We start from the raw sequence: 14,419 nt of genomic DNA, 5'->3' as shown, positions 1-14,419 counted from the left end.
TTAGAAGGCAGTTTGGCATCATGCCAATTCAGCTAAACAATAGTACTATACTAAATCTTCACTACAGCCTAAATTGTTTAGTTAAATTGACATGGTGCCAAACATCATCTTAAGCCATGAGTTTTAGGATGAATTTATAGCATGAAGCATGAATTCCTTCCTGTAGAAAAGGCTTCAAACCCCAATACAGCATAGTTGTTTAGTTCGTAATAACTCACTATAACATTCATACCACTATTGCAAGAAGTGTATATTGTATAAAAATTTCCTCCAAGATTAAAACTGTCCATGTTCGAAGGAAGATTGTTAAGATACAGGATGTTAAAAAGGAGATAAAACAATATGTTCTAAGGGAAGGTGAAACATTCCATTTTAAAGGGAAAACCATAAAATTTAGACACTAAACTTAGAGGATTAAGCAAGTCTTTGAGTGAGCAGATTTGCCATGGTCATTCCTCTTTAGGCAGTATAAACTGCTGAGAGAGAGTCTCATACAATATGAGATGACTAAAAGAGGTTGAAACCAGTCAAGGCACCCTAAAGAAGCAAGACTTGCTGAGCTGCCTGGAAGAAACAGAAACAAGACAAGCTCTCTAAAAGGGGCTCAGAGCACCTAAGATGAATACAAGAAGCATTTCCCAATTACTTGCACTTTTTAAAGTTGTGCAGGGCCCTCCAGATTCCACCTTTTAGAAACGGTCACCCACATAAAGGTGGATGTATGGTGATGCAGCTGTCTTGAAAAATTCCTACTCCTCTCAGAAACCTCTCACCCATATTTCTGTGAGTCACCTCCGCAAAACTCATTGGTTCATGAAGTTGGACTTCAGTGGTATACTTGCTTTGGTCTAAGGTGAGTAGACATTTATCACTCAGAAACAGTGTCACACACCTAGAAAAGACCATGCTGAGTGAGGTATCCCAGAAGCAGAAAGACACACAGGGTATATACTCACTCATAAGTGGATATTAGACATATAATATAGGATAAACATACTAAACATCTGTACATCTAAAGAAGCTAATCAAGAAAGAGGACTCTGGGTAAGATACTCAATCCTCATTCAGAAAGGCAAAGAGGATGGACATCAGAAGAGGAGAAAAACAGGGAACAGGACAGGACCCAACCACAGAAGACCTCTGAAAGACTCTACCCAAAATCAAAGCAGATTCTCAGGGGCATAGCCAAACTTTGGGCAGAGTGCAGGGAATCTTATGAAAGAAGTGGGGAGATAGAAAGACCTGGAGGGGACAGGAGCTCCACAAGGATAGCAACAGAACCAAAAAATCTGGACACAGGAGTGTTTTCTGAGACTGATACTCCAACCATGGACCATTCATGGAGATAACCTAGAACTCCTGCACAGATGTAGCCCATGACAGCTCAGTGTTCAAGTGGGTTTACCTAGTAATGGGAACAGGGACTGTCTCTGACATAAACTGATTTGCCTGCTCTTTGATCACCTCCCCCTCAGGGGGAGTGTAGCCTTACCAGACCACAGAGGAAGACAATGCAGCCACTCCTGATGAGACCTGATAGACTAGAATCAGATGGAAGAGGAGAAGGACCTCCCATATCTGTAAACTGGGAGGGGCATGGGTGGAGAAAAGGGAGGAAAGGTGATATTGGGAGGGGAAGAAAGGGGCAGGTACGGGCAGGATACAAAGGGAATAAACTGTAATTAATAAAAATAAAATATAAAAAATAGTGTCACACAACAGGACATGTCTTCTCTGGCAGGTTAGTAGTAGCAGTGTATATTGTTCTAAGCTGTGTAAGACCATTGGTAGCTTTTATTCCTGCCGGGGCCAGCCGGGCAGAGTCGAACGGTTCTTGAGTTGGGTGTGAGGATTAAAATTAATAAAATAAACACACAGCACAAAGGAAACTTTTTAAAGGTCCAGACTCAACACTCATGGCAAAAGGCAGACTGCTGCAGCAAGCAGTGCCAGCAAGCAAGCCTCAAGTTTCTGCCTCCAACTCTGCCTCCAGCCTTCTTCTTTGTCTCCAGCCTTCTTTTGCCGTAACTGTCGGCCTGTCTTTTTATTGTAGAGTTTCTGAGCCAGAGTAGAAACATCTCAGAACAATAGGTTAATTTGCACAAGGAGCTAGAAGAAGAGGTGTGACCCTCACAAGCTATCCCACCTGCTGTCACAAACAAAAGGAGATGGACTTGCAAGTTCTCTGCCATTAGTAAAGGCCTGCTAAAAGCCATCTCTCCACCGAGATTTAAATATCAAAGCCGGCCCCTTGGAGTCAAGGCTCCCGACATATTCCCAGCCACCTAGATAGTACCTTTCAGTTTTAGGAGAACTAGTCAGCAAGGAGGAAGATTCCAGCTCAGTTACAGCATAATTTGTTTATGGTGTCTTCAGCAATACCATCCCGTCAAATAGTTCTGGTGTGCAATGAAGAGGAATGAAGAGACTGCATCATTTTGGGGACCTTTGTGGCTTCCCTGACAAACAACTCTTAAGGAGGTGTTTCACATCTAACACTAGGATTTTCTTTGTTTGTTTTGTTTTTGTTTGTTTTATTTTTACTTGTTTTCAGTTGTTATTATTTTACATCATGAATAAAGTTCCCTCCCCCTTTCTCTCCTCCCAGTCTCTTCACACCTCCACCTCCACTCTACCCCACCCCTCATCTACTCTTCCTCTTTTCTTCCTCAGAAAAGGACAGTCTTCCCATGGATTTTGGCCAGGCTTGGCATATCAAGTTGCAATAAGATAAGGCATCTCTCCTCTTCTTAAAGGTGTCTAATACTCCTAGCAGTGGAGGATACAAGATCCTAAACTGGCCATCTCCTGTAACCATGAAAGACTTCCAGTGGAGGGATTGGGACACCAACCCTTCTACATAACCTTCAACTTATAATATGTCCTACCTACAAGATGTGCTGGGGTAAAGGTAACACAGAAATTGTGAGAGTGGCCACTGAATGACTAGCCCAGATTGACACCGTGTTTTGCTTACATGTACTCCTGCTCACCAGAAGAGAGCACCAGATCTCACCAGGGATGGTTGTGAGCCACCATGTGGTTGCTGGGAATTGAACTCAGGACCTTTGGTAGGAGAGCCAGTGCTCTCAACCTCTAAGCCATTTCTCCAACCCTAAAACATATTTTTAACTAACTTACAAAATAGTAGGTTTCCACATGGTGTTACATATCTACATTTGGGTTTACTTTGACCTTTCTTGTCTGCTCAACACTCCAGCCACCACCACTTAAGCCTTTCTACCCCAAGTATCCTTCTCTATGTACAAAGATAACTCTTAAAAATAACTGATTGCAGAGTTGTGGAGATGGCTCAGTTGGTAATATGCTTGCCTTGTGAGACTGAAGCCCTATGTTTAATCCCTAGAGCCCATGGACAAAACTTCAGATGTAGCACTCTGTTCCAGTGCTGAAAGGCAGAGAGAACAGATTCCTGGGGTTTGCTGATTGATCAGCCTAGCACATTGTTAGATCTCAAACCTGGGACAAATGGCTAACTAAGGTGCTTATCAACATATCAAAGCAGATGCAGGCAGCCAGATTCTCCCAGCATCCTTCAGTCCCTATCTGCTACAGGTCTTCCTGGCTGGAATATCCTCCACTCTACACTTAACTTCCCTAACCCAGACACTGGACTGTGCCTGCCCTTACCTATATAATGCACCCATTTTGCTACCTGGCCTTTTTACCCTTTATTCTCCTGGCCTCTTGATATTCTGCTCTCCTGAACCTTCCCTTTCTCCTCCCACCTCTTCTCACATGGCCTCAATCAGGGTCATGTGCACTCTTGACTCTCTCAAATGTCTCTGCCTCTGGCTATGCATTCCTTCATATCTACAATAAACCTCCTCCACCATACCTGGAGCAATGTTGTCCTTTTTTTTTTATCTCTTTTTTACATTCACATAGTTCAAGCTAATGCTTGAAATTTTGAGACACAGTCTCAAAATATAAAGTGAATAAAATAAAAGTGTTGGAATGCATTTGGGGAAGTGAGAAAGAGCACCCAAGATTGTCCTCTGACTTCCACATGCTTCCACATGAGCAACTACACATATAGAGACATACATAATGGAATAAAAATATTAAAATAAAATAATTACACACAACTGATGTCTATGCCTAAATTCTATAGTTGTTGTTGTTTTCAACATACATTGGATTATCCACCACAATAACATTATTTTTAAAAAAGATCCTATTTTCATCTATTTGACCTCTCTATCTTAACCCTAGGGTAACCACTAAACTTTTTTACTGTCTTTATAGGTTTGCCCTTTTCCAGAATGTCATATGCTTGGAATCATAAAGTGTGTAACCTTTTCAGATTGTCTTTTTACACTTGGCAGTATGCATTTCATAATGCTCCATGTCTTTTTATTGCTTAATAGTTCATTTGTTTTAATACTGAACAATATTCCATTGTGTGGTTATAATGCTCCCCAGTCAACCAGTCAAGTAGTATCTTTGTTGCTTCCAATTCAGTAAAAGTATGAATAAAGTTACTATAAAAACTCATTTGAAGATTTTTGTATGGGCAAAAATTTTCAAAACATTTAGATAAATGCCCAAGAGTATTGTGTTTGGTAAAACTATATTTAGCCTTGTGAAATACACCACCACCAAACTGTCACTCAACCTTGTTTTCTCATTAACATTGAATGCCACTTTTCACTGCCCGTTCCTGTCAGAACTTCCACTGCCAGCTGGAGGCTTCAGTTATTCCAGTAGGAAAACAGTGGCACTGCATGCTATTTTCACTTGAACTTTGCTGGCAGTAAATGACACTGAAGTGTCATTTATATTCAGTCTGCAGTGATTGGCGTTTTTTTTCTAAATGTTTTTTGCTTGCCTTTATTTTTTTATTTTGTTTTTGTTTGTTTGTTTTCTCAGCCCTCTATCTGATGTACAAGGTAAGGGAGAGTAAAGGATGAAGTTTACAGTGGTGAGGCTCATGTGGAAAATAAGACCAAGAGAGCAGGGAAGGCTGGAAAACAGGACTTAGGAAGAGCCAGCATCACAGATTTATCTTTCCTGTAAGTGCATAAAGCTTCTTTTGTTTTTAAATTTAAAAAGAATGAAGCTAAAGGGTAAAGTGATTAAAGTATAATTCTAAAAACCACTAATTCTACTATTCTACTATTTTTATCTAAACTCAACCTTATTTAGGGGTTGTCACATAAGTGCCAAAATTTATGTAGCATATGTAAACTTTGGTGTTGATATAATGTAAATATCATCTAAATCTAAAAACCTTATTTCAAAATCAATTTACATAATATGTAAACAAACAGGCTTTCAATCAAAGTTTAATCAAGTTATTATTAAATATTAATATAAAACTAACATCACCTCTAATTTATGTAACTACTGATTAAGCAAACCTTTAATTTAGTTATTGTATAAACCTCATTTATCTTCTTCAAGTAATTGGAAAATTCTTTGTCGACAAAAATTGTTAAAGTCAATTTATAAAATATAATTTACTTTAACTTCAGAAAGTACATTTTTATACAATTAAGCATAAAGATATGTAGATTCTTCTTAAAAATTATGTTAGCCTTTTAAATTAAATATACTTCCAGACTATAATTAGGCTAAAAAAGTGTAGTAGCTTTTAAAATATTTAAATAAATTTAAAATTATTTTCAAATATAGGTATGTGCAGTTCGTGTTTCCAGTCTTAGTGACACTTGCGGTAAGAGAATCATATAATCCATCATCCAGAGTAGTTCTGCTTTTTATGAGGACACAATACTATAAAAATAGTAATAATAAAATAGGCCCATTCTATCCTGAATAGACAGTTAACCTTATCCATTTCTAAAAATCCAAATTAAGCATTACCAGAAATACTATTTATACTAACTGCTTCTAGTGTCATCATTCTCACATCTGAATCCATACCAAAGAACCTATCTCCAAGCTACCAGTATTTACTCAGTTTAAAGTAACAAAAGAGAGTCTTTATCTTAGCTTGTTTTCATAGTGCAGAATTGTGATATGGATCTTAAATGCCTGTCAAAGGCTGTGTACTAAAGGCTTGTTGATAGCCTGTGGCACTATCTGCAAGTGGTTCAACAATCAGGAAGTAGGAGGTACTCTCAAGAAATGAGGTCACTAAGGGTATGCCATTGAATCGGATATTGAGACTGCCCTGCTTTCATTTCCTTTGTGCCTTGCAGGAAGCTTTCCATCCAGATGTTCTTCTTTACCACAAGCTCAAACCAATGGGGTCAGTAAGTCTGGACTGAAGTCATAAAAACAAACAAACAACAACAGCAAAAAACAAAACAAAAAAAACCAGATGTTTACATCTTGTAAACTGATTATCTTAGGCATTTTGCCATACTAGCACAAATAAATAGATAGATAGATAGATAGATAGATAGATAGATAGATAGATAGATAAATAAATAACCTGAAAACCTGAATAATTGAGATGAGAATGAAAAGCAGGCATGTTATGAACAATTAACTGCTTTAAAATATACTGGAAATGTCTATAAGGTCGCTGACTTACTCAATATTGGAATGACTGAAAGGTGAGACAAAGTTATATTATACAAATGCAAATTTATTGGGAGCAGCTCAGGAGGGAAGGGAAGGAAGAGAGAAAAAAGTATGCATAAGAGAGAAAGAAGGGAGAGACTCAGAAAAAGACAGAGAGCAGAAATGACGAGATGGGGAAAGGAAGCACACAGAAAGAGAGAGAGGGAAGGGAAGGAACCAAAAGGTCTGGATTACATAGTGAAGGGCCTCTGGGAAAGGGGAAGCCCCACCCCTAGGTGGAGGGCAGGGTTTGTCAGCTATACCCTGCAGCAGGTAAAGAACTAACAATTACTTTGCTACAAACTTAGCCCTCTAGCAAGTTTCCTTAAAAGCTACTGTTAAAACATTTGCTTCTTTTTCTGAGCTTTTGTCTTAGTCTACTTAAAGAGTATCAGATACTTCCCACCTCACCTTGCACCCAAATCCACACCCTTTCTTACCAGTGGCATTAAAAGCTGGGAAAATGTCCAATTGCAGAGATACATACATCTGAGACAGGAATCACTTGTTAATTTCATGAAATTAAATAAGAATTATGCCGAAACTTTGTTTAAAGGAGAATAAATTGTTAGCATTTATGCAGCCTGCATCTGGGTTGCCTGGAAACCTATGATGTCATCATGTGTAGCCCACCAGGTAGATGCACCTGGCAGGCGTGGTTCAGCTGTGCAGAAGCTATAAATGGACCCCTGCTCTTACCTCTCTTTCTCTCTCTTCCTCTCTCTCTCTCTCTCTCTCTCTCTTGCACTCTCTTGCTCTCTCCTGCTTTCTCCCTTTTCTTTGTTGGGGCGCCCCTTCTGCTCCTCCTATCATATCTTTCTCTTTTCCTCTCTCTCTCCATCCCCATCCAATAAACTTCTTTTATATATGTTGTATGCACCATCATTTCATAAGCCAAAGTTCTTCTTTTAAGACAGTGTTATCTTCCAGAACATAAAAAGGTACAATGTCTAAAAGTTTTCTTTTCTGAAGCTGTTTTTGTACACACTTGATATCCATCTATTTTTATATAAATGCACAATACTCTGGAGTTACATACCCCAGTAGATGGCCACACACCCATGTTGGTGTGACCCACAAATATTGTATTTTCTGGCTATGAAAAAGTATGTTCTTAATTTGAAGGCAGCAAATCAAGGTTAGCAAGATATGTAAATGTCACTTCCTCACTTGCCTTTAAAAATAAGGCATGCTGTAGGGAGTGTGACCTTCCCCAGCCTACTTGTTGAATAAGGAATGAACCTTTTTGCATAATAAAGAGCTAGTGGCTGGAGCTGGGACAGGAAGTACTAGGGGGACTCTGGGGCTAAGAGGCAAGAAGACAGAAGGGAGACAGAAAGGAGCAGGGACGTAGACAGTGAGAATCAGGACTAGAGAGGGAGTGCCATAGAAGCCCAGTTAAGTTAGTAGCTAGCTGAGGACTGCCCCAGCAAAAGGCCAACAGCTTTAAACTACATAGTTGTCTTTGTGTCTTAAGTAAACTTCAGGTGGGATTTGAGAAAGCCCTGCAATACACATCTGTGATTACGACCAACCTTAACTGAACTCAAGATATTTGTTATTAATAGCAACAACAAGAGTAAAAAGAGGGCATGAGGAGGCTAGGAGACAGATGGAGTAGGGATACTGGGAGGAGGTGGTGCTAAGTAGATAAGATCAATATATATTGCATAAGGTTATGAAACTTTCAAAGTAAGAAAGGAAAACATTATCTGGAGCTATAAGGCACTAGTAACTACTGTCATTCAGAGAAAAAGGCTGCAGAGCATGGTTTCCAGGAATATGTGACTGAAATAGAGATGGGCACAACAGATATTATATGAGAGAGGTTTATTGGATTGAGATGGAAAGAAAGGTAGGAGAGAGAGAGGCATGATAGGGCAAGTGGAGGGGCTCCCCGACAGATTAAAGGAGAGAGTAGAAGGGAGGGAGAGAGCAAGAGAAAGAGCAAGAACACAAGAGAGAGAGAGGTAAGACACAGGGATCCATTTATAGCTCCTGAGAAGCTGAACCAAGCCTGCCAGGTTAGGCTGTTTATCATGTAAGGCAAGTTAGAGTATATAAATGTAGTTTCCCTGGCAGCAGCTCTTGGTCACTATGCAAGAGGTAAGAGAGCGAGAGGAAAACGTAAGAGCACCAGAATGTCCAGGTTACATGGTGAGAAGGATAGGAAGCCCCTGCCCTGGAGAGTACAGGGTAGAAGGTGGATTTTGCCAGACAAGAACTGCAGCAGGTAGGGACTGAGGAATGCTGGGAGAACTTGAAGCTTTTTGTCCAGGGCCTGAAGCAACCATTTCAGCCTTTTGTTTTCATACAGAGCTGGAGAGTCACATCATGACCACAGGATTTTAAGAGTCAGGGCATTGGAGTCTCAAGGAAAACATTTTGAGAAGTTCATAGTACACAACATTTGTTAGAGATAGAAATCTGAAAGAAGAAAACTGCAGGGTTAGAAGAAGTAAGAGACAAGTAGTAATGCAATCTGTACATTTGTGTGCAGTTGGGGAAAAGTGTCTGTTCTGCTCTTGAGTAACTGCTGGTTCTCAGAAGGGGTCTGATCTCAAGCAACCTGCTATTATTCATCTGCAGTGGATGCTGAGAGCCGACACTTGAATGGTGTTTGCTTACTATATTTATCACTGTACCAGAAAGTTCTTCCCAAGAGTGGATCTAGGCACCTCCTCTATGATCTCCCACACTACCAGTCCTCCTGAAACCTTGATTTTTGCACTCAAGACAGTAATTTCACCTGATACAAGTACATGTGATTTATAAATCTCAAAAGGAGCCCAATTTTTGTCAAGGGGGAGGAAACTTACCCTACCACTTGGTATTGGAGTAACCTGAGTACATAAAAGGAAGAAGAATTTACAGATGAGTTCACAGTCCACACACAAGGAATGCTTTCAACCACACAGCACCCCATAATACCCTTTATACAGTTTCAGTTCCAATTCAAGCATTTGTCATCTATCAAAGTTGGATACAGAGGTGAGGGATTCTGTGTGTGTTCTCAAAAGCAGTCATGAAGTGAAAAAATAAAGAGATACAAAGACAGCTTTGTCTTCCTTTTACACAATCAGCACACAGTGATGGAAAAGGACATGACAGTCACAGTAAAATCTTCTACCCAAAGACTAGAATCACACAGCAGTTACTAGCCCACAGCAATTCTGCAATCTGTGAAGCTATGTCACCATTTCCTCTGTCTCAAGTGCAGAGAATTTTCTTAGGATTACCTTTCACACCCTAAGAGTGGTTCCGTGTAGTGTTTCAAGTCATTTTTTTGTCTGTAAAGGACAAAATACACTTACAGCTGGCTTTCCCAGCTTGTGTCCGTCCTCGTCATAGGAGGTTAATAAATCAGGTCTCTTAGTTATTTTTGAACTTCTTTCTTTTAACCTAAATTATTAAAATTTCTCTTATAAATGCTGGTTTTATTGTCTATTAAATTATAATTTATGCCATTTTTTAGACATATTCCTTAAGTTGTTCTCTGAGGGCCACACATATTCATAAAGTCCCATTTGTCTAGCTAAATAAGAGGCATTCCCATCGAGTCTTAGAAACTCTATTATCTAGCTGAAATGATCAATAAGACAAGCAGTTACATTCTTATAAAAATCTCTGTTGCTTAGCTAAGAGGATTTCAGTAATGGACCCTTTATTTTTTCTGCAGGCTGAATAGAGAATCTTCAACTTCAGTCATGAACTGCCCCTCATGTTCAAACCCAGACTGTTTTTCTGGTAGCATCCTACATTTGATTTTTGCTTCAAGGCATTAATTTACTTTAAAAGATTTTTGTGGGCAAAAAGGTTGTATGTAGTAATAATTCAGCAAATTATGATTGCAAAGCATTCTTTCTAGGTTGTTGTACTATGGCCCACAAGTAAAATGCAGACTTTTGCCAGCTTTTGTCAATAAGGTTTTCCTATATCACATCAGTGCTCTTACTCATTTACGAATCATCTATGTCAACTTTTATGTTTCAAGTATAGATGTGTTTAGTTGCTAGAGATGACACACATTTGGAAAAAATATGAAATATTGACTGCCTGGTTCATTACCAAAAAACTCTCAGACTTTTCCTCTAGGTCAGTGCTTCTCAACATTCCTAATGCTTCAAACCTTTAATACAGTCCTCATGCTGTGGTGAACCCCTACCATAAAATTATTTAGTTGCTACCTCATAACTGTAATTTTTCTATTGTTAGGAACTATAATATAAATATCTGATATTTAAGATATTATGATATGTGACCTATGAAAGGGTTGTTGGACCCTCAAAGATGTTAAGACTCAAAGGATGAGAAATGCTACTCTAGGTACTACTTAAAAATGAAGCACTCTATTCTTTGGTGTATATTACACTTATGATTATCATGTACACCTAAGAGAAATAGCTGAAATGTTCAGATTTCTGTCTAGATGCCCCCTTAGTCAAATGCACAAGTTCATTAGCCATTATTTCTTGGCTTTCATATTGCTACAACATATATTAATTAACAAACACAAGGTTTGGGTTTGTTTTCATTTTTGCTGACAGCCCAATAACAATCTCCTTGCTGTCTAGGCTTCCTATTAGCTTACTCTATTTTACACCCACAGTGTTATTATAGTCAGTGTCATATATTTTAAGATTTTTGTTACAGTGTTATCCTACTTATCCGTATAAGTTCTATTTCATTCATTGCTCCAAAACAAACTATGATTAAACTAATAACTTTAAATGCCATTTAAAAATCTTGAATGATTCTGCAGGCCTACTTGGTTCAGATGGCTTGTTCTTTACATTTCAAGAAGAGTTCCAGTCAGGGTGTGGGAAGGAGATGAATTTAATTTCCCAAGGTGGTTGTGTTTGTTGTTAAGTGTTTGAGAATGTATTACACCATAATTTAGCAGCTCAGGAGCTCCAGTGGCACAATCAGTTAACAACAGATATTCACAAAAATTATTAACCCGAAGCAACACAAAACTTACTCTCTCTCAGATTTCAGAAGTCAGGAACTCAAGAATAGCTTAACTGGATGAGTCTCAGTTCGAATTTCTCCAGAGGTTGATTGAAAATGGTGACTAAATCTGATTATAAAAAGGTTGATAGATACATAATAAATTTGGGAAAATGCTTCCAGTCTCACTAGAGAAACTCTCATAGACTCCTGGACAGCTTAAGACATGTCAGCTAGCCTGAGTGTTCAGGAAAAAAAAAAAAAAAAAAGCACTAAGGCAAGTTCAGAGTACATTATAGAACAAAACCTTGGAGCTGAGAGTAACTACATGCAGCTATTCATCTGGTCATGCAAACAACACTGATACAGATGTTCCTTGCCTAAAGAGACCCACAGATTCCCTATCAGTGAAGACTCTCTTAAGTACAAACATCTTTAGCTTTCTCACATATTGGCAACACTGAACACTGAAATATGTTTATCTTTGTGATCATATGACTTGCTAGGATCTAAATTTCATTACACTGCCCAGAACTGAGAAAAGGTATCATACATATAAATACATATAAAAAGTCAATGTTCAGAATGTGTTTTCTCTTGTCCTCATAGTAATTTTGCACCATCACAAGTTGAAAACTTAAACCACTATGTTAGGGATTATTTTCAGAATGTAAGTTGATAGTTATGCGAAGACTTAACATGGGAAAACAGCCCCATTACAGAGTATTTGCACCCTGGGTACCTCAGTTACATTTCATGCCTGTCGGTGTTGTGAGCAGCTTAAGTGCCATGGTCTTAGCCTTGATGGCTGACTGCTTTATGTCTTGTGATTCTCAGTGTATAGGCCGAGTGGCAGGAAGCTCAGTAAAATATTTTGAATATCTGTGACTTACTTAACACAATAATTTTTATGATTATAATTATAAAATTATAATTGACGCCTTTCTTTTTAGTCTGAGCAATTATATCTTTGAGTCACCCCTCTATACATATACTTCTAGCACAAAACTTGGAGATCACATGCCTATCTAAAACTTATTACCTAAAACGCCTAAATATAAAACACCTTAATACACCATGATAAACAGCACATTGTGGTTTTATTTTGTTTATTATTAGTAGCTTATGTTAGGTTTAGATTTATATTCCAGCTTTTTATGCAGGCCTACCCCCTGCCTATTTCCAATCTACAGCTACATTTGCACAGACATAAGTCTATATTAGTATATGTGGAGTTAACTGAAAATAAATGAATTTCCTTAATATTAACTGTAATCATTTCTAGATACTTCTCTTAGTGTTCTTCCATCCATCAAATCACACTCCACAGATATCACTGTAACTCAGATCCCACCTGCTAGTGTCCTGTTGCTTCAGATGTTGTGCCTTGCTTCATTCAGGCCTGAGGTTTTCTGCTCTCTTTCATGACCTGACTTTGAAGAAAACACTGCACTATGCCTTGTTCACTTTAAAAAAATAGAAACCTGATAATTTAGATGTGCTGCTGGCAGTGACAATAGCCCTTTGACTCACTAATGCTGTGTGACAGGTCACCTGTTATCTTTGGAAGTTAGCACTAAAAGCCAGCAACCTGGTACTGCGACATTCACTGCTAACATCCTATGAAAGAGGGCTGAAGTGTGTTCAAACATGCTTCCTATGGGTTTGTAAGCACTGGACAGCCTTTGCCATCCTATAAAAAAAAAAATGGGTAAGTATTTGCAAGGTTTAATATGTGTTTCAACTTTTAAAAACCTAAGTGCTACTTTTTTTTTTAATCTTTCATTAAGCTAAATGTTTTATGTTATCATTCATATCAGTAATAATCTACATTCTAATACTTTGTTAAATTTTAAACAGCCTGACTGGTCAGGAGCTAAGATATATTTTTTAGTAAGGATTTTCAATGAAAATATCTTATCTTATGGAACAAGACAGGGCTATTCTAGATACAAGGTGCTTTACAAACTCTAAGGTCCAAATAAACCAGCATTATCATAGCTTCTTCATAAATCTAAAACTATGGTTAATACAGAATTATTCAACTTCCCATGGAAATTATTCAAAGAATAGTGGACATCTCCATCTGTTTTCTTGGTCAAGAAGGTAAGACTTTTCTTACTGAGTTGTGAAATGTTATTATTAAAACATGGTTAAAATTATTGTATGGGTTACAGTGTGTCAGGATTATTATGGATGAATTTAAATTTTCTATAAAATCCATGATATGCATGAACATTAGAGTATAATAGAGTAATAATTTGCAACATGTAGGACCCTCAGTGAGGACTGAAATAAGAGCATCTTCTATCAAACCCTCCAATGATCCTAGTGAGAATATTTCTTTTCATTCTCCACTATTAATAAAAAAGGAATGGCCATGAATTTTTATATTATTAACAATCTCTTAGTACTTTTACAAATAATGTGTGGATGGTTATACAATGTACAATTTCCATAGTCTTTATTTTGCATCAGACACAAGTTTTATATGTCTTTACCTGCCCCTCATATTCATCAGTGAACTCCATAATTCATCTTTGATTATGCATTGGGTTCTGATGCATTAATTTTCTCTGTTCTCCTGGATCCTTCTGTAAGGATACAAAAAACATTCTTATTTTAAATTTTTATGTCATTATTTGAGAATTTCATAAACAAATACTGTATTGCCACATACTGCATGGTTTGGTCCTGGAAGTATGACTAAGGTGATGAGGAAATGAAGAAAGAACAGACACATAGGCATACAGACACACACAGAGACACACAGTAGACATTTTTTCCACATCCCAGGTGAGACCAGCATTCCTGATGTTCAGTGCCCTCTGGTCGTTCCTGAGGAAAGTGGAACCTGGGCTTCATCTGTTCCTGTCTGGAGACCTATGAAACTACAGCATCCCTGAACAGAATCAGA

This window comes from Psammomys obesus, unplaced genomic scaffold (genome assembly GCF_907164565.1).
Source record: "Psammomys obesus unplaced genomic scaffold, mPsaObe1.curated_primary_1811, whole genome shotgun sequence".
In the NCBI taxonomy this organism is placed as follows: domain Eukaryota; kingdom Metazoa; phylum Chordata; class Mammalia; order Rodentia; family Muridae; genus Psammomys; species Psammomys obesus.
This window is presented reverse-complemented; position numbering follows the sequence as displayed.